Consider the following 21,506-nt stretch of genomic DNA (forward strand, 5'->3'; position numbering starts at 1 on the left):
GTATTTATAAGAGATTGGTTTAGGTTAACAAAACTGAAACAAATCCATATAAATCTTATGATTGAGATTTGATTGGTTCTGGAGATTTGAAGCAATATTGAGAGAAATTTGTTCTTGATTCTATGCTAAGGATGGGTATTTGGCTTTACGTGAAAAACAACTTTCCTTTCCATTTTTTTATTTTTTTATTTATGGTAATACTATAACAATGACGTAACTAAATGAAATTAAAAACTAACACCTAAAATTTTTTAATTATGAGTTTTTGGTTATTTTTTAGTATGTATAAAAAACTGAAAATAACTACTCTATTTAATAAAATAAGAATTTTAAAATAATAAGAAAAAGACAATTTTGTGATTTTTAAAAATGATTTAAAACAGAAATAAAGTTAGTGACAAACTAAATAAAAAATGTCAGAAGTGGGATTCGAATCGAGGACCTCTCACTCTTGTACCTTTTAACCTCAAATCCTTACCGACTGTGCTATGTCAATTATTCGAAATAAAATGACGTTTGCAAATATATGAGGCAAATTTTGGGGTATGACAGCTGCCCCTGTTCAATTTTCTTATACCTGAAGATGTAGAGTGGTTTGTATGCCAGTCGGAATCTGAAGGTAGAAGAGGATTGAACACTAGAATACCAAGAAATTTGCCCTAGCTGAAGTAGAGACTTTTATCGGAGATGGAATTAAAGATGCCATCGAAGCCTTGAGAGGAAGTTTATTGGAGATTGATCGTGTCAGCACTGTTCGTAGTGCCTGAATTAGATCTAAATCCTTTGAAATATTCATGGAGGATGCTCGAAACTAAGTATCAGAACTAAATCGTCGTCTTGATTATCTCTGAACTATTTTCGAAATAATTGTCACAATTAAATCTCTATCTTGATTATCTCTGAACTATCTTTGGAGGATACCCAAAAGTAAGTGTCAGAATTAAATAACTATCTTGATTATCTCTGAACTGTTAGGTATCAGAATTAAATCTCTGTCTTGATTATCTCTGAACTATCTTTGGAGGATACCCAAAAGTAAGTGTCAAAATTAAATCTTCGTCTTGATTATCTCTGAACTATCTTTGGAGAATACCCGGAATTAAGTATCAGAACTAAATCTTTGTCTTGATTATCTCTGAACTATCTCTGGAGAATACCCAAAATTAAGTATCAAAATTAAATCTCTGTATTGATTATCTCTGAACTATCTCTGGAGAATACCCGGAATTAAGTATCAGAATTAAATCTCTGTATTGATTATCCCTGAGCTATCTTTGGAAGATATCCAAAATTAAGTGTCAGAAGTAAATCTCTGTCTTGATTATATCTGAACCATTTTTGGAAGGTATCCAAAATTAGGTGTCAGAACTAAATCTCTGTCTTGAATGAGTGTCAGAATTTAATCGTTGAATTGATTATATCTGCACTATATCTAGAAGATGTATAAGTAGACTGCAAAAGAAACATCAGCTTTATGCAATGTCGTGATGTATGTAATTTTTTTTTTTTTAAAAGAATGAGAGTGTTATGCATATGTCATGAGACGTATGTATGTTATGAATTAACTATGATATATGATGTATGAACATGAGTTATGCTATTTGGAGTATCTTGAGAAAATAAATCTCTGTATCATTGTGATTTTGACGTTCGATCTTGTCATGAGTTATGCTGGGGATTTATGATTCTTGCTTGGGGATGATCAGTAACTTGATGTACCCTGATTGGGAATAAAGACATTAATAAACCATGTTGGCGAAGAGCAAAGTGTTGGAGAAACGACAGTGTTGAAGATGTAAACTCTGTTGGGGATCCATATCTTTGTCGAGAACTTTTGAAGATATCTTCTTTAATGATTACTCTGTAGGGATATGATCTTATGAACCTGGCTCTGTGGGGAGATGTGAGTGTCTTGAAAGTTGCCCCCAATATCATAGTAACTTACTACTTGATTCAGGACACGCCACTGAGTATTGATCAAGATGTTGAACTGGACTTGCATAGATTTGCCCCAGTTATCAGGAACTTTGGAAAGATTCGCCTCGCGAGGACTTTATGAAGTGTATATTGTAAGTGACATGCCCCTAGTAATCGTACACTTAGGATGATGCCCCTGACTTTTTGGCTTTTTGAGAGATTCTTGGAATCTTGACTTGATTGCCCCAGATTGATTGGGAAAAACGTGTCATGCCCCCTTGTATACGTAGGAGACATTGCTTCTTGGAGTAATATTGTCTGTCGGGATAACTTTCAGTCATTAGTTGTATCCTGTGCAAATTCTCTCTGTTGCTAACATTTGAAATTATGTAGCAAAATTTGTTTAATAATGAATTCATGAGATGCAGTGCATACGTTTGTCTTGAGTTTTCGAAAAACATTAAAGCATGAGATGTAAAAACATGACATTTGTAAGAACATGATATTTATAACAACATACCGTTTGTAAAAACGTGACATCAACTTGGCATTTATGGTAAACCTTAAGGAGTCAGGATACCTTTGTTGTGACAGTGTGTTTTCGAACTAACCATGCTTCAGTTAGGACTTTCAAGGGTTGTAACGTGGCTCGATTCACGGTTTAAGAAACAAAGGATAAAGGCTCAAAATTTATTTATACCCATCCCCTTCTTCGTGATGTTCTTCAGTCCTAAGCTCAGTTAATTCAACTTATGCATTCAGGTTCCAAGAGATGGTTCACAAGTAGAGAGAACTTTCGAGATGGCAGTCACTTCTTCCTTTTGATAGTCACCACATTGTGTTGTTCATGAATTTATTGACTTTTTGTTTTCTTCTTTTTGATATCCCTAACTTTTGCCTGAACTGTCTCTTTTGAGCTTACAATCAGCGGGATGCCTTGATTTTTGCCTAAGTCATCTTTTTGATTTTTGACTTAGCAGGCTTTTCTTTGTATATATGTTTTTTCATTTTTTTTGAAAGATATTGACTGCCTTGTTTGATTGATGAACCGTCATTGTCTTTTGATTGACATTTCCAACACTTCTTTGATGCGTGCGGTTGAACGTTTGTGATTGAAACCTTTGTTGAAAGGTGTACTGAATGGTTCTCTTAAAATAGAATGCACAGCCAAATTAACTGAGAACTACCCTGCCCCAGGTTATAATCAAGGGTTTTCAATTAGTACAAGAAAGAACTTCTACTTCTTAGGCTCAAAGGGGTTAACGAGGGATTATCATCCTTATATCTCCACTGTTTAGGAATTGAAACAATGCCTGTACATCGTCAACATAGTCCGTTCAAAAGCATACTGTATGAGGTTGCGGTATCGTTTTCGTCATCCTCCCTCAAAAGGTGTACAACTTTAGCAGGAGTTGAGTATCATAAAACATATACAAAGTAAAGATGCAATTTAGATGAGTGATAGCGAAATAATTCGTTCAAGACAAACATATGCAATGCACTGATGATGATTATTAAAACAAATAATGTCTATCATGAGTCAAATGTTTAAACAAACAGAAGAGAAACTTGCAAATGAAAGTAGATCTAATGATCCAAAAGTTTGTCCGTCTAGACGTTAGTCAGTCTTGTCATGACTAGGCATATGAGAAGTGATCACCACCGGAGTTTCAGGAGGATTGGATTTGACTTCCCCATCATTGATCAGATCTTGAATCTTATTCCTCAATGTCCAGCAATTGTTTTTGTGATGTCCAGGAATGTTGGAACGGTACGCGCACCTCGCATTGAGTTTATAGCCATAGGTGTTAGAATTCTTAGGGGCATCCCTCCGAGTAATTAATCTGATCTTCAACAAATGTCGTAATGTTTGAGCGGAAGGCTCTGGATTTTGGTGAATTGACGCTTAGGTGCATCTGGCTTTCTTCGTTGTTGTGGGACTTGGTGTAGAGATTCAGAGTATCCGGGGTTCGAGCTTCCAGAATGTGTATCTGATTGAGAAGACCAGAACGGGTCATGCTTTAGACCATATCTGTAGAGGAGCGTCAGAACGAGTCATACATTAGACCATATCTGAGGAGGAATATCAGAACGAGCCATACATCAGACTATATCTGTTGAGGAATAGCAGAACGAGTCGTACGTTAGACCATATCTGTTGGAATGTCAGAACGAGTCATACATTGGACTATATCTGTTGAAGGATATCAGAACGAGTTATTCATTGAACCATATCTGAAGGGGAATGTCAGACCGAGTCATACATTAGACCATATCTGATGAATAATGCCAGAACGAGTCATACATTAGACCATATCTGACTGAAGATACCGGAACGGGTCATACATTGAACCATATCTGATAGGGAATACCGGAACGGGTCGCACATTAGACCATATCTGATAGAGAATGCTTGCTTGTTAGAGTCGATGAGTTATTTTACGAAGTTTTGGAATGTAAGAGGGCTTGTCAGAATGAATCTCCAGCTCGATTATACCTGAGAGGAATGATTGTCGAGGCAGAACCTGAAAACAAAGTTAGAAATATGCGATGTCATGAATGAAAATGCAATATTTTCAAGGATCTTTAGGAGTTAAGTTAGCAACATTGGAAAGTGATTTGGTCGCATATTTGTTTGAAGAATTCTGACTCTTGTCTTTGAACATCCTTCTTTGAGAATCAAGCTCACCATATCGAGTGGGTCATCGCCTTTGATTCGGGATACTTCTGAATTTGAAGGTACATGGCTAGAGGAAAATAAATCCTCTTGCCCCTTGATAGGTATCGAGTCTCTGGATTGGAAAGTACGTGGCCAGAGGAAAATAAATCCTCTGCCCCTAGATAGGAATTCAGTTCTTGATAAGAGCACCTGAAATTGTGCGCCCTAAATTCCTAAGATCCTTGAAAGGGTTAGTGAACATGCAATGTTATGATGTCATGATGTCATGATGTTATGCGGATGCAATGCATTTGACGAAACGTGAGGTAATAAGGACGAGATGTCCTATAGGCAAATCCTGCGAGGAAATAAAAGGTTAAAGCATAAGGTAATGAGGACGAGATGTCCTACAAGAAAATCCTGCAAGGAAATAGAAAAGTTAGATAACAAGCAAGTCACACAAGAGTCCTTAAGTTTAAAGGCTTGCATGAAGTATGACCAGGTGACTACCCTTCCCCAAAGGTACTTTTTGGGATAAGGATGATATCAGCAACGGGTTCTACCAAGTTACTCAGAATTGTTAGCCCCTCTAAAGCACCCTCGAACATGGTACATGCATACCACGCAATGATACTTTGAGAGAGAACCTATCTGAGTTGTAGTATCGGGTAGCGACTATGCTCTTAACATGCATCAAGAGTAGTCCCCCCACTACGTTCCTAAAGGCCAAGATGGGTTAAAGGTGACTAAAGGTCCTTGAGCTCCGACGCACCCAAAGATACATGCATAAACCTCTCTCATGCAAAAGAGGTACACAATAACCAGTGGAGGCCTAACTCAAGTGCGAACTTCATTTTGACCAACCCCAAGCATGCACAAGGGAGGTCTCCATGACTATGCCGCTCCTATCTTAAAGTGCACTCGAATCCGGGTATAGGATTCATCTTCCACAAAACCCAAGCAACCATGATAATTAAAACAATCAAACAAACAGATTAGTGATCTAAGCCCTAAGGTAAACCCCTCTTAAAGACTCCCCAGCAGAGTCGCCAGTTCTGTAACACGGTGAACTGACTTTTTTATCGAAATGTCGCGGTAAGCAAGAGTCGCCACCGACTTTTATTTTATCCAAACTATATTCGGAAAGGCAAAAAGAAACAGAAAAAAACCTTTTAAGAAATCTGAGTTCGGGGGGTAATTTATGCAAAGGGAAGGTGTAAGGCACCCTTTGCATCCATGGTTTTCCATGGGCTCTTAATTGCTTTGCTTGCTCGTTTGTTTAGAAAATGTAGATGAAAGAGATAGGGACTTTAGCTTGTGAATAAGCGTTGCCCTTTTGAAAAATTGTGAGAAAGAATATAATAAAAAGGTTTGAGCATTGCAAGGCAATTAGGGGCAATTACCTTAAACTCAGATGATAGGTCTCTTTTTAGCCTTTCAGAATGAAAGGGTCTATCCTTGCCATAAGAGGGCAGGAAGCCTTTCGTTTGGAGGTTGAAGGGTCATCGAAATATCCTTTGCCATAAGACTGTCCCATGCCATAGGAAGGCAGGTAGTCTAAGGCAAGGATCAGAATAAGCCTTATTCGTAGGCAACCAGAGGATACCTCAGCCTTTTTCCGTAGGCAACTTCCGAGGGTCGAGGTCATTTGTGTATCGAAGGCAGCATCATTTAGGGTCGTGACCGAGGCAACATGGCTGAGGTATCCTCGTATTCGAGGGACTTGGCTTATTCTGCAAAAAAACACAAGGCAACAGGCAACAAGGCAACAGGCAACAAGGCAACAGAGAGGTTACCCCAAAAGCGTGCGTGTGTGCAACAATCACGTGATTATATTCAGAAAATTATCTTATAATTAATTATCTACATTGATTTAAGGCTTGCACTCCCTAAGATTACTAACCACACAATAATATAAAATAATAATGGGGAAGGGAAATTGTAACCAGCGGAGGAGAGGGGAATTGAAACCAGCGGGATATAATTAAAAATTAAAACAGAAAATATTAGAGTTAAGGTTTAGGGTTACCAATACACGTAGCTTTGGCAGTCGACAAACCCTGAAAATTGGAAAAGAAAGAATAAAGGAGGGTGAGTGCATTATCAGGTTCGAAGGCGAACTTTATTAATCATAAAAAATAGACTAATGAAATTAAAAGTAAAATAGAGAAAGGACACTTAGCTTCGAATTTGATCTGATATGGTTGGCGGTCAGAGGAAGCCTCAAAGGTAACCCTAAAAATGGCAAAGGCAGATAATAGGTGAATGTATGCATAGTTCAAGAAATATAAGGGCAAACCCTAAAATCAAAGGAAACAAAATAGACTTTTAAAATGAATTAAATACATAGCTTTGTGAAGGGCGTGGCGCGTAGTCGGAAGGTATTTGTAAAGCCAAACCTGGAAAGGCACAGAAAAAAAGGAAATGTATTCAGTGTAGGGCATGATCTTCGTAAACCCTGATTAGGGCACCAGTTAATCGTGGTTAATAGAATAAATAAATTCGAATTAATTAATTATTGGTTTTTCAACCTAATTAATTAAATCGATGAAAATAGGGTTTTGATTAAATATCTCAATCCTAATATGTATTTTTATTGATTAATGAATATTTGTAATTAACTAAATAATTAAACAACTAAATTAATTTAATCAAATAAATTAAAAAATGTTAATAACTAAATTAAATTGATTAAGTTAATATTATTAAAATAAAGATTTTATATATAACAAAAGAAATTTACAAGAAGTTTATTTTAAAGTACAAAAGAGATTTTATTAAATAGCTTAAAATAAATAACAATTAGAAAAATAATGAATTTAGGAAACTCAGCTTATGTTTCAGTGTGACAAGCTTGGGAAGGACCATGGTATGTCTGCATCTTCAGGGGCGTAGGATCTGATTCCATGAAGATCCTGTGGTTGAGGCTGAGGGTGCATCGTAGGTGTTTCTTGGCAAGCTACGCTGGATCGGTGGACAACAATTGTTAAAGAAATATTATGGAACAAAATGTCCCCAGCAGGGATCGAACCTGCGCCTATAGGGAAAGGAAGAGTGCGTGCCTTCCACTGGACCATTATTTGTTCGCTGTTAGAAATGCAATCGACAAACATAATATATAAAAAAACATTACTGGGATTTTAAACTGAATACGCGCCGCCCTTGGTCCCTTCTTCTTCATCGTTAATTTTCAGAAACTCAACAACTTTAGGCAACGGTTTTTCGAGCGTGGCCGTAGACTCAAATCAGAAACCTGCAAACACTCATCAACCAAACACAAAACGATAACCCAGATCGACCCTAATCGAGCCCCTGAACAGGAAAACGCAATCAATTTGGGTTAATTTGGCCTATATCCATGGTTCCCAATTTCAAGAAACCGAAACCCTAGCCATGGCACACGATGACACCTGCGTTAAAACTCAAATCCAACTATCCAGACATGTTCTAAACATTGATACAAACCATAATATGCAATCAATTGATATTTATAATGCTTATATGACGATAATCGAATTTAAAGAAAATTGGCTAAACCGTGAGTTAATAGGCTTCGATCCAGGGTGCGGCAAGCTTTGATTCTGATTGGGATACGATCAACAAGACTCCAACAACACGGTTGATCCTTCAAAAGCCCTTGAATCGCTTCAAACTTCGACTGACGCTTCACTTGGATGTCACGGTTTTTTTGAGTTTTTTACAGAGTTCTCTTGCGGCCAAAATCCCCCTCTGGCTTTTGAGAATATCATGTATTTATAAGAGATTGGTTTAGGTTAACAAAACTGAAACAAATCCATATAAATCTTATGATTGAGATTTGATTGGTTCTGGAGATTTGAAGCAATATTGAGAGAAATTTGTTCTTGATTCTATGCTAAGGATGGGTATTTGGCTTTACGTGAAAAACAACTTTCCTTTCCATTTTTTTATTTTTTTATTTATGGTAATACTATAACAATGACGTAACTAAATGAAATTAAAAACTAACACCTAAAATTTTTTAATTATGAGTTTTTGGTTATTTTTTAGTATGTATAAAAAACTGAAAATAACTACTCTATTTAATAAAATAAGAATTTTAAAATAATAAGAAAAAGACAATTTTGTGATTTTTAAAAATGATTTAAAACAGAAATAAAGTTAGTGACAAACTAAATAAAAAATGTCAGAAGTGGGATTCGAATCGAGGACCTCTCACTCTTGTACCTTTTAACCTCAAATCCTTACCGACTGTGCTATGTCAATTATTCGAAATAAAATGACGTTTGCAAATATATGAGGCAAATTTTGGGGTATGACACTTTGTCACACAAGGCATGATATAGCATACATTGTAGTTATGGTAAATAGATTCATGTAGAAGCCAAAGGTATCACATCTAACAACGACGAAGAGGATACTAAGGTATCTCAAAGGAACTCTCGACAATGGCATTTTATTTCCTACAACTGATGAAGGGAAAGAATGCAAGCTAGTGGGTTACACTGACACGAGTTGGTATCATGATGCTGAGGATAGAAAATTCAAAGTTTATTATGTGTTTATGCTAGGTGGTGCACCAGTTGATTGGATCTATAGAAAAGAACCAATAGTAGCATTTTCGTTGTGTGAAGCAGAGTACATAGTTGCTTCTCTTTGTGCATGTCAAACAACATGGATGGTGAATTTGGTCGAAGAGATTACATGGAAGAATCATGGAGCAATTACCATGAAGATCGACAACATGTCAGCTATCAATCTGGCGAAGAATCTGGAAGAAACAAACACATCGAGATGAGGTTCTTTTATCTTCGAGAGCAAGTATCCAGAGGAAAGTGAAACTTAAAACAATGCAGAACTGGGAATCTAATTGCAGACATCATGACGAAGGTAGTGCAGGTCGAAGTGTTCAGAAGACTAAGAATAATGATGAATGTAGATAGTTTAGACACAATGAATTAGATGGTTTGTTGAGAAAGTATTTCTTTGTGTCAAAATATCATTTCGACAAAGTCTGTTGTTGTCAAAATGGTTTATGTGTCGAAATTATATAGTTGTCAAAATGTCAAAGAAGTGTATCTCGACAGAAATTTAAACTTAGTTTTATGGTGTTTTAGCTGAGTTAGGTTAGTTGGAGATTTCTTGGTGTGCAAGCAATCTCCGCCTATAAATAGTGAGGTACCCTATCATTGGAATAGTGCAATTGCATAGAAAAAATATTAAAATATCAATTGAGAACGGAGAGAAACTCTGCAGAAATATTCTTCTTCTTCCTTTTTTCTCTCAGACCCTAATTTCTCTTTTCTTCTCCAATCATTTTTTTTCTTCTCACATAATCATTGTGCATCAGAATTATCTTGCAATGAAAAATGAAGAACAATATACGAAATCAATTGAAAGAATTCAAAATTCTTTAAATAGTTTAAACACTTTCAACTTATCCCTTGAAAGAAAAAAACCATTTAACCGATGCCTAGTTGGAGTTCCAAACCTCCAAACAAGCCTAAGAAATGACACATCTTCAAATAAATTTTATTTATGGAAGAAGAAAAGAAGTTATTATCAAATAAATTAATCTTCAAATAAAAAGCATTCGGTAGTGTTGGAAGAAAACAGTGAGTAATCACTTTCCAGAAGACTCAAAATGAAATTAAAAAGTCTATAGTTAATTATCGAGTAGCACGTGATCCGCCCCAAAAATGTAGTAGCAATTAATTAAAGCCAGTTTAATAATTGATTTCAATAATATAAGTAGACCATGTAACAGGAGTCAAAAGTGCACGTTCTCATAATCTGTCTTGGAATGCTTAAGCTTTTTTCCTCAACCATTACTAGTATTAATTTATATATCATTCCTAAAGTATTTTGAGTATTAGGGGCCCGAGAAACCAAATCATCTCTCTTTCAACAACTATATTATTATGACTATGCATTATTATTATTTGACCGCCCCTTATTTTCCACTATCTCATATAATCATCACCGTCAAGTTCTTTTATTTATACAAAAATAATAATTTAACTTTTATGTATTAATGTTATAATATTTTCAATCAAAAAATAAATGTCATTAATAAGAGAGGTCAAACCCTAGACATCATATATATAATTCATTAGATTAACTATATTTGATCTTTTAAATCAACACTTTTGTAAATAGAGAGAGGCATTATTAACATGTTCCTATAATTTTTCTTTTAGTAACTTTTGGCCGCATGTTATTGTCTGTTCTCTATGTGATTTAGATGCTGTCCAAGACTCAAATCAATAAAAATATGAAAAGACCAAGTGGCTCAAGTGAAAGTGATACTCCTCTGAATCTATGATTGTGTGCGTTTTCGTAGCATGATGAAGTGTGAAGAAGGTCAACATTACCTTTTAAGAATGACAACAAAATATTTTCAAGTGTATTCTTTTTTAAATAGACAAAAATAGTTTAGATGAAGACCTAGACGCAAATGATGATTAGACTAAATTAATCAGAACCAATGGTGAAGCACATGAGAATCATAGGCTGATGGCTATTTCATTTGAGGTACTGTTGTACCACGGTTGATTATGGGTTGGACATTAAATAGTATCAAATTTAATATATTTATGTTCTTAATAATTTTATAAATTCAACTTACTTTGATCTAATTCATCATTTACAAAAAAACAAATAAAATAAATGACTTTAGTGTGTATATATATATATATATATATATATATATATATATATATATATATATATATATATATATATATATATATATATATATATATATATATATATATATATGAGAAAACTTACCTATAATTTCTTAAGTTTTCAAATAAAATATGACAAATGTATTTTAACATCATTTAATGAGTGAAAATAGAAGAAAATTGCATATGTGTAAAAGAAAATTATACACTTGTCATATTTTCATTAGAAAATAGTACAAATCACACCTAAGACTATCTACAATGTTTTACATATTCAACATTTTCCTTTTTTTACTTTTTACACTCCACATCATATTATCTCTCTTTTCCTTAATAATTCAACACTCATTCAACTTTTACTCACTACAATAATTTTTGTTTAATAAAATTCAACACTCTACCCCATCACTTTTATTTCATATTTTTATTTTCTTTTATGTTTTTGTGATTATATATATTAATAACAATTATCGATTGAATATAAATTAAAATAATTAAGACTTAAATATTTTATTTTAATTATTTTCTAATTTTCTAATTTATTATTTTATTTTTCTAATTTTATATTCTTAATTTTTTTTTGCAAGTAATAAAGACGAGATATAGGATAGTCATTATTAAAATTACATAAAATTTAAAATACAATACAATACACTAAACACACAACACACCTAAAATGAAACACATAACATAATTAGTACAATAGACTCATCTCACAAATAAGAATTTATTGAAAAATAGAAAAATTAGAGAGAAAAAATGAATTTTTTTTCCTTTGTCCAAATCTAATGAACCAAGGCTCTATTTATAGACAAAAAAATGATGAATTTTGGTGAAAATAAAAATAAATAAATAACTGATTTTCTATAAAATAATTGACTCCAAATAATTAAGGTGAGATAAAAATATAAACAATCACAACAACCAATAAGATTTTGCAAAGATCATAAGTGGCCTCGACTCATTTCTCATTCAACATGTTGAATATTTTCAACACAAATTAATTTATGTCACTTTCAACACCTCTTTCAACCATCCATGCAAATATTCAATTATTGAAAAACATTTTTAACACGCCCATTGCAAGTGCTCTAAAAAATTGTATCTAAGCATTCTTTTATATATATATATATATATATATATATATATATATATATATATATATATATATATATATATATATATATATATATATGTATATATATATATATGTATATATATATATATATGTATATATATATATATATGTATATATATATATATATGTATATATATATATATATATATATATATATATATATATATATATATATATATATATATATATATATATATATATATATATATATATATATATATCAAATCCAATAGTTATTAATGAATCCTCCTATCTCTTATTTAAAATTCCTCCTACTTGATACATCCCTATATATATATATATATATATATATATATATATATATATATATATATATATATATATATATATATATATATATATATATATATATATATATATATATATATATATATATATATATATATGGGGTTCAATTAAAACCATATTATCAAATTAATTAATACATATAAATTTAAAAATGAAAGAAGTAAAAAAGAAAATCTTCCTTTTGGTTAAAAACAAATGAAAATTTCCTTTTCAATTAGTTAGACGAAGTCGTGGCATTTTCTCTAATGCAGGATTTCATCTTCCCAATTTGGTCCATATCATGATTGAATGGAAGACTAATTCTAAGGTCGGTTTGGGCTGGCCCAATGAAATAGCTTATTTAAGTAGACATCATTATCAATTTAATCGATTAAATTTATTACTGGTTTGTTTTCTTAATTTATTTTCTTGTTTTATTTTTATTTTATTATTAATTTTTAACTACCCTTTTATTCTCTATCATGTTTGTGATGGATTTAACTTTTAATAAGATATCATCTGTTAGACTTGAGTTTTGGCATTCTTCCCTAAAGAATCTGATAAACAAAAGGTAGTACCATTAGTAATATAAAATCATCATATTTTGGTAGTCTTTTCAAATATTATTCTGAAAATTGATTGAAAGTTGTAGTTTCACCTTTAATATTAATATTAATATTGATTTTTAAGTCATTTTTTATGATTTTGATATTATGATTGAAAGTTCCTTTTTATTTTATTGATAAGAGAATAAAGATTAATAAAGACATGGAAATTAGTTAGCAATGAGGCCACCTTAGAAAGAGTATGGATAATTTTATTGGCTTATCTTTAAATGAATTTAACATAAAAGTAGTTACTAAAATGATTTAAATATAATTTTTTATTTTATTTTTCATTTTATACTTATGTGTCAAAATCACACTCTAATTAAATGATGGTGTAAAATTATCTTACACTAATAGTTTATTCCAATTAATAAATTAAAACTCGCTTGTACGACCACATAGAAAAGTAAAGACATGAAAATTAATTAGCGATGAAGTCACCTTAGAAAGAGCATGGATAATTTCATTGGCTTATTTCTAAATAAATTTAACATATAAAAATAGTTATTAAAATAATTTAATTATAATTTTTTTTTAATTTTTTATTTCATATGTGTCAAAATCAGTCATTCTAAATTAAATGATGATGTAAAATTGTTCTACATTAGTATTTTATTTTAATTAATAAATTAAAACTCGTTTGTACAACAACAGAGAAAAAGTAAAAGTAAAGACATGAAAATTAGTTAGTGATGAAGCCAACTTAGAAAGAGAACATAAAAGTTTTAAAGTTGTTAGAAAACATACGTCCACATTTTGATATGATGTCATCCCATAGATTAGCTTCCGCAATGCTTTGAACATGAAATTCTAAGTGTGTATTTCTTTGCTAAAATTTTGAAGATGATGCAGCAACACCCAATAAAAGTATTCAAATCTATAGTTAAAGTTTAAATTTTGAAATAATTATTAGGTGCTCACATGTTCATGCTCGTGCTCATGCTCGCAGGGTCGGCCCAACGCGTTTAGAGGCCTAACGCGGAACTTGATTTAATATATTTTTAATAAAAATATTTAATTAAAAATAAAAAACTTTTAAAATAATTATTTTTTACTATCATTAATGTTAATTTTGAGGTGTGTCAACAATTATAGAGAATTTAAAACCAACGCTATTAGTTGTTGAAATGAAAATATTTTTAAAATGGGGAAATTATAGTGGATGGAATCAAACTGAAGTCCAATACCATAGGGGAACAAATCTTTGCAGCTTGAACCATTCAATTTGTTTTAACATACTTTGAAAAATATTTGAGGCCTACTTTTTCAATATTTGAGGCCTATTTTACTGTAAAAAAGATGAGGCCTAAGGCCCTTGTCTTACTGGCCTTAGGCTTGGGCCGGCCCTGCATGCTCGCCACTCTTCATTAGGAGAAACTATTGATTAATATTGATTAATCGTATTAGTAGTTGTTAAGAAATGTGATTGGGCCTAATTTAACCCTACAAAATCGGTTTGTAGGGTGAGGATTGCCCCCACTTATAAGGACATGTTCAAGCTATATATTGTCCGATGTGGGACTCTTAACACACCTCCTCACGCCCAGGACTAGACAACTGGAGCGTGGAAATAAATGGTGGGTGGTTCGATAGCGGAAACCATAGAAGGTGGCCCACCGGATTTTAAACGAGACTCTTGATACCATGTTAAGAAATGTGATTGGGCCTAACTCAACCTTACAAAACCGGCTTGTAGGAATGAGTTAGGCCCAACCACACTTCTTAACATGGTATCAGAGCCTGGTTTTATAAGTGGAGACAATTCTCACCTTACAAGCCAGTTTTATAGGGTTGAGTTAGGCCCAACCACATTTCTTAACATGGTATCAAGAGCCTGGTTTAAGATCCGGTGGGCCACCTTCTATGGTTTCCGCTATCGGGCCACCCACCATTTATTTCCATGCTCCAGTTGTCTAGTCCTGGGCGTGAGGGGGTGTGTTAAGAGTCTCACATCGGACAATATATGGCCTGAACATGTTCTTATAAGTGGGGGCAATCTTCACCCTACCAGCCGTTTTTGTAGGGATGAGTTAGGCCCAACCACACTTCTTAACAGTAGTACTCTTAAAAGTGAAAAATAATAAAGGACCTATTTGTTTTAGCTTTAAAAAATAATTTTTTTTATATTTTTAAAAAAAGATTATATAAAACTGTTTTTTAAAATATTATATGTTTTTTTATATTCGTTTTTTCTAAAAGGAAATGCTAGTTTTGACATTCTATAACATAAACATACATTATCGAAAATCAAAACCTAATCAAAATCACAACTATTTTAAAAATTGATAAGAAATTTTACACAAAATAAAACACTATAAAAATCATTTTAAAAAAAAGTCAAAACAAACGGATTCAAAATAAGTGAGTGAACAAATTTTGTATAAGATTATCCGAGCAAAGAAAAAATATACGAGCAATCGGAGTCTCATATTGGTTATCAACAAACTAACACAAGTTAAATACCTCTTCTAACTACCTAACTAACAAAAATTCAAACTTCATTTGAGTTACAAGAAATGTCAACATCCTCCCTTAATTCAAATTATTTAGAGATATCACACCAATTCATTTTTTTAAAACTTCACAATTGTATCAAGCTTGGAAACATTTGTAAATGGATCTACCAGTTGTTTTTCATTTGAACACTGAATCCCTTCAACACATCCTTGTTTACTTGCTCCGCTATTTTGTTTTTCCTTGATTTACTGCTGCTATTCAAGAAAGCAAATCAAGTTCAGTTAAACCATATTTTCCCATACTCAAGAAAGCAAATCAAAAATTCAGAAAAACTCAAAAAAAGAAAAAAAAACTTATATCACATGAGAAGATAACGATATGGAATCTTTAGACGATGAAGAAGAAACGAACAACATATGTTTAATGACGAAACATCAAGACGATGAGGAATGCTTTGTAGTCTCAAACACCAAATGGTATTTCGATAGTGGTTATTCAAAGCATATGAAATCTGACTCCTACGGGGATAATAATAAGGAAAGGTTTCTAGGTTTTGGCACCATCGGTAAGTTCCTAAATTTAAAGATTGAGGAAGTTCTCCTGGTAAAAGGACTCAAGTATAACTTACATAGCATAAGTAAACTATATGACAAATGTAACAATGTAAATTTTGATTCTTCTAGTTGCATGATTATAAAATCAAAATAAAATGAAACCTCAACTAAATTTCTATATATAGCAGTTCACAGCTCTAACTAACTATAATAAAAAAACTTATCTAGAATATCATGTCACAATAAAGGCACACTACACTGCTGTAACTTATGCAGCAAGTTACAATAAGTCATGATTTTAGTATTAAGATCAAGTAATACTACTCCTTTTACACCTTGTTTGTGTCCCAAGTAAACAAACTTTCTAACTCTTGCATCTTGTCAAGGAAGATAAAGGTCTTCAATGACTTTCAAAACCCTAAAAATTGTCACTCTGGTACTCCAAGCCATCACGTTCTCTATCAAAAATGGAACTCTCAAAAGGTAGTCAACATTCTCATTTAAAGCTGTATAACGTGTCACAAATTGTCATAGTATCGCGTCACAATGGGAAACATCACGCCACGATGAGGCTTGCATCGCGCCACAATGTGATACATTGCGTGCGTGTGAAATCCAGAAGCTAAACACTACTACTACGGAAAAGCAATACCAGAACGATTGGAAAAGGGATACCATGATGCCTGACTAACCGTTGTGACGTAAGGGGTGAATGTATGTCTGGTGTTTTCCACCGCGGTCTTGAGACCGTGATAATAAGACATAACACGTTCTACGTGTCACAACCGTTACGCTAACCAACCATTGTGATATATACATTTAGGTAATTGGTTCGAAATCCATCAACAACAATTTATTTGGAACATAAATAACATTTCATCACGGTTAAAATTGATAATCGTTGTGGAAAGTACCCATTATCTATTATATAGTATGTATATTTCTTGTTTTTCCATACACCTCACTAAACAAATATAACCATTCAAATTGATGAAGAAGTATATAACCTCAAAATTAAACTATTCTTGAAAACCAAATTAAACAAGCCAATATATTTTAAATTGCATGTGTCTGATCATTCATTTCCCGCTCTTTAACATATAGAGTGTGGTTCAATGGTCTAAGTCCTTCATGAAATTGATTCCTTAAATTCTATTTTAATTTGAATAACATCAATTTATTGGCTAAGTCTATCTCATCATCGTCGCTTATCATCGTGATTGTTATCATCAAAACAATCACAATGATAAGTGACGACAATGAGGTCGACTTAGCCAATAATTAGATTTTATTTCAAATAAAACTATAAGATAAGATATTGATGTAATAAAGGAATCATGTCATTGAACCATATTCTATATGTTAAATAGAGGGAAATGAACGATGATACGCAAGCAATTTGGAAAACATTGATTGACATAAGTTAGTTTTCAAATACAACTATTTTTCAGATTATAAGTTTATATGTCAATTTAAATGAATGTATTTTCACTGAAAGGTTAGTAAAATAAACAATCTATATAGCTAAAAATAAACTCAACTTCATATACTGTCGACATGCATAAAAATTTAAAGAACAAAACATTGCTAAGTCACAAGAAGCCTCTTTCTTGTGACTTAGCAATATTTTATTCTTGTTCTGAAAATATTTACCAACAACAACGCAACAAATACATACAACAAAATAAAAAAACATACCTTTTTGCAACAAAACACTAACAACATACAACAACACAAGATATAATAAAATGTTTCAAGAACACATCTTTTATTGAAACTAATCGTGAAACTCGAACAAATCATGATGATCATCTAGTTTATGATGTTATGAAAAAGAAATACAAGGTGGATGAAGTTTCCACAATAGCTTCATGCTACTTGTATTTTTTTTCATAGCAACACAAACCATACATACCATAGCCAAAGTATACGCTTTGTTAAGGTGGTGAAGACGAATCAGAAAAAAGTGAGAACATTCACCAAATGAAAAAATAAGAACCCATTTTTAACAAGAAACATAAATGAAATTGGAGCATAGTTTTAATGAATGAACCTCAAGGTAGCATTAGGTGAAAATGAATTTAAAGTTTGCAGTTTGTGTGAATAGTGACATGGATGTTAGAGTTATGTTTTGAGAGAGAAGAATAAAATATGTTAGGATTTTCTTTAGAGAGAAATTGTTGTTATGTACTGGGCGACAATCACTTACGCTTATATATATTTAAAAAAATATCACTTTTCATCACGGTTGACAAGAAGAACCGTGATGCAATGATTAGACTTTACACCACGGTTGAAAATAATAACCATAATGGTATATAAGGAGCTAAGATGATGAAGGAATTTGGATTCGAATCCCGTAACTCCTGGTATATTTTACTATAGAGTTTAACAAAGGTCGCAGTGAAATACCTTTTAGTAAAAACCAAAAAAATGTCCAAAACGTGTTTCCACCGTGGTTAAAGAAAGGTCGTTGTAATATTGTTTGACGAAAGGTGTTTTCCATAGCAGTGAAAGTTTCTTTGTTCTTCTCTTTTTCTTCAGAATTTCTCTAAGTCCCAATTCTTCCAATCTTTTTAGTTTTTTGCTCTATTCTTCACACTTTGACTTTAGTTTTGCTTATCATTTCAATGCTTTCATCCGAATTTGCTATTAAAAAAACACGTAATACTAACTGTCATCACAACCCCAAACTTACCATGTTACTTGTACTCAAGTAACCTGTCAACACATTGAACATTTCATCATATTTAAAGTGTTTACCCTTACCAATTAATTCCGCCTTTATTTTTCTTATCAACACTTTAGTTCTTTAATATATTTAAGGTCTGATATTAAAGATATGATATATTTTCCTAGTATGCTATGCAACTTTCTATATGGTTGTCAGCTGATGCAAAAAGGCTATTCGGTGATAATGTAGAATAATGCATTGAAATTGTTTAACAAGAACAAAAGATTAGTATTGAAGTCATTAATGTCAAAGAAAATAAATTTTTAAACATCCATGAGAGCAGACAACATGAAGTGTTTCTATACAACAATGTCCACTCGGGATAACTGATTATGGCATCTGAGAATTGGTTTTTTGGGATATTATAAATTTTGATCAATAAGTTGATAAGGAATTTTCATTTGGCTTTCTTAAAATAAACATACCTGAAAAGGCTTGTGAAATATGTTTGGTTGGAAAATGGTCTAAGAATGCATTTAAATCACATATACCATATAGATTGGTTGACATGCTATATGTTATAGATTCAAATGTGTGTGGTCCGCTTGAAGTTTGTTATTTCTATGGACATTGGTACTACATCACATTTGTGGATGAGTTTAGGAGAAAAATTTGGTTGTTCTTGATCAAATTTAAGAGTGAATCATTTGCAATGATCAAGAAATTCAAAGTTCTAGCAGAGAAGCAATGTGACAAAACTATGAAAATTCTTATAACAAATGGTGGAGATGAATACACCTCAAAGAAATTTAAATACTATAATGAATAAAATGGCATAGTGCATGAAGTGGTTGCTCCTTATACACCATAACACAATTTACTTGTATTAAAAAAACAACTCTTCTTTATATGACAAGGAGTATTCTCAATGAGAAGAAACTACCAAGCACATTATGGGTTAAAGTTGTATCCACATCAAATTTTTTCTCCATAGATTACCTATCAAACAACTAGAAAATGTTCTTGGGGGTTTGAAAAAGGAGGAAACAATCACTTAAGCATCTGAGAGAGTTTAGATCTTTGTGCTATAGACATGTACTTGAGGACATAAGGAAGAAAATGGACGATACAAGTGAACATATGATATTTGTACAATATTGTCATACCCTAATTTTGTTTAATGCATTTCATTCATTATCTGACATTTTGTTATTTCATTCATCGGGACATGTCGTATTTTAGTCTAATGCATTCTCCATTTAATCGTCACATTTTGCATATTTCAAAAATCGACTTTTATTAAAGTCAACAAAAAAAATTAACTTTCATTTATGTCTTTGCATATTGCACACATTCACATTCTTATTTGGATATTTGATTTATTCGCTTTTTATTACGTTTGTTCAGCATTTTAAAATGTCATAAAAGATGTGTGCTTTTAATTTTTCGATATAATTTTCAAAATAAAAAATAGTTTTAAATAGTCAAGTTAGTTTTTTTTTAGTTATTTTTCATTCAATTAGAAAAAAAAGATAAAAAATAATGTTTATTTGATTTATAGTTATTTTTGTCTTTAGTTGATTAGAAAATATCATGCAAAATATCTATACTCTTTAGGGGTAAAAATGAAATTTTCATTGAACCTAAACCCTAAGTTTTACTTTTACAGTATTTAAAGTCAAGTTGTAGAATTTGAGATAAACTAATAACAGCCGCTTAAAAAAATCTGATTACTCTCTCTCTCTCTCTCACACACACACGCACACACACACACACACTTTGCCATGCACCAATCACCAAGCGGATCACAAATTTGAGAAAATAAAAAGCCAAAAAAGAAAAAATATTTTCTTCTTATCTCTTAGTGTTTCTCACTACTTTCACGTACTCCCTCAGCCTCCACCATGTAAACCACCAAAGAAAATCACCACAATACTCACTTCGATGCCACCTCTTCATTTTATAACTTCCTTCACCGTGAAAGCATCTTTCTCTTCCACGCCTAAACCACCAAACTACCATTAATACAACCATCATCCTCCTCTTATCACTTTTGTAACACCGTAAATCCATCACATAAATTAACGAAGAATTTAATCATATAAACTGGAACCACTTAGGGTTTCATACACAACAAAACGTAACATGTTGCGTAACACGAGCTACAACAGAATATTTAATACACATATTTGCACCTAGGATGTTTACACGATATCAACTCATATGATATGTAATACATACTTATAAAATAAAACATTTAACCTGGCATCGCATGCTCACATTCACTTAGGGTATCATCGCAACAAAATCATTATTAAAGCAATTAAGGACAATATTTCACTTCGTGACATTTAGTCTAATAAACATTAACTTCATAACATAAGCAAAATGAGTTGTGACACTCAATTCAAAACAACTTATAAATCTCAATAAAACAAAATAGTCTTTAACTCCAACATAAATGACATAAGAATCAAATCAAGCGTTCTTCCCCAACCCGATGTTATATTATTATAGAAAGGAATTACTAGTCAAAACGATAA

The sequence above is a fragment of the Vicia villosa genome, linkage group LG4 (assembly GCF_029867415.1).
Source record: "Vicia villosa cultivar HV-30 ecotype Madison, WI linkage group LG4, Vvil1.0, whole genome shotgun sequence".
Lineage (NCBI taxonomy): Eukaryota > Viridiplantae > Streptophyta > Magnoliopsida > Fabales > Fabaceae > Vicia > Vicia villosa.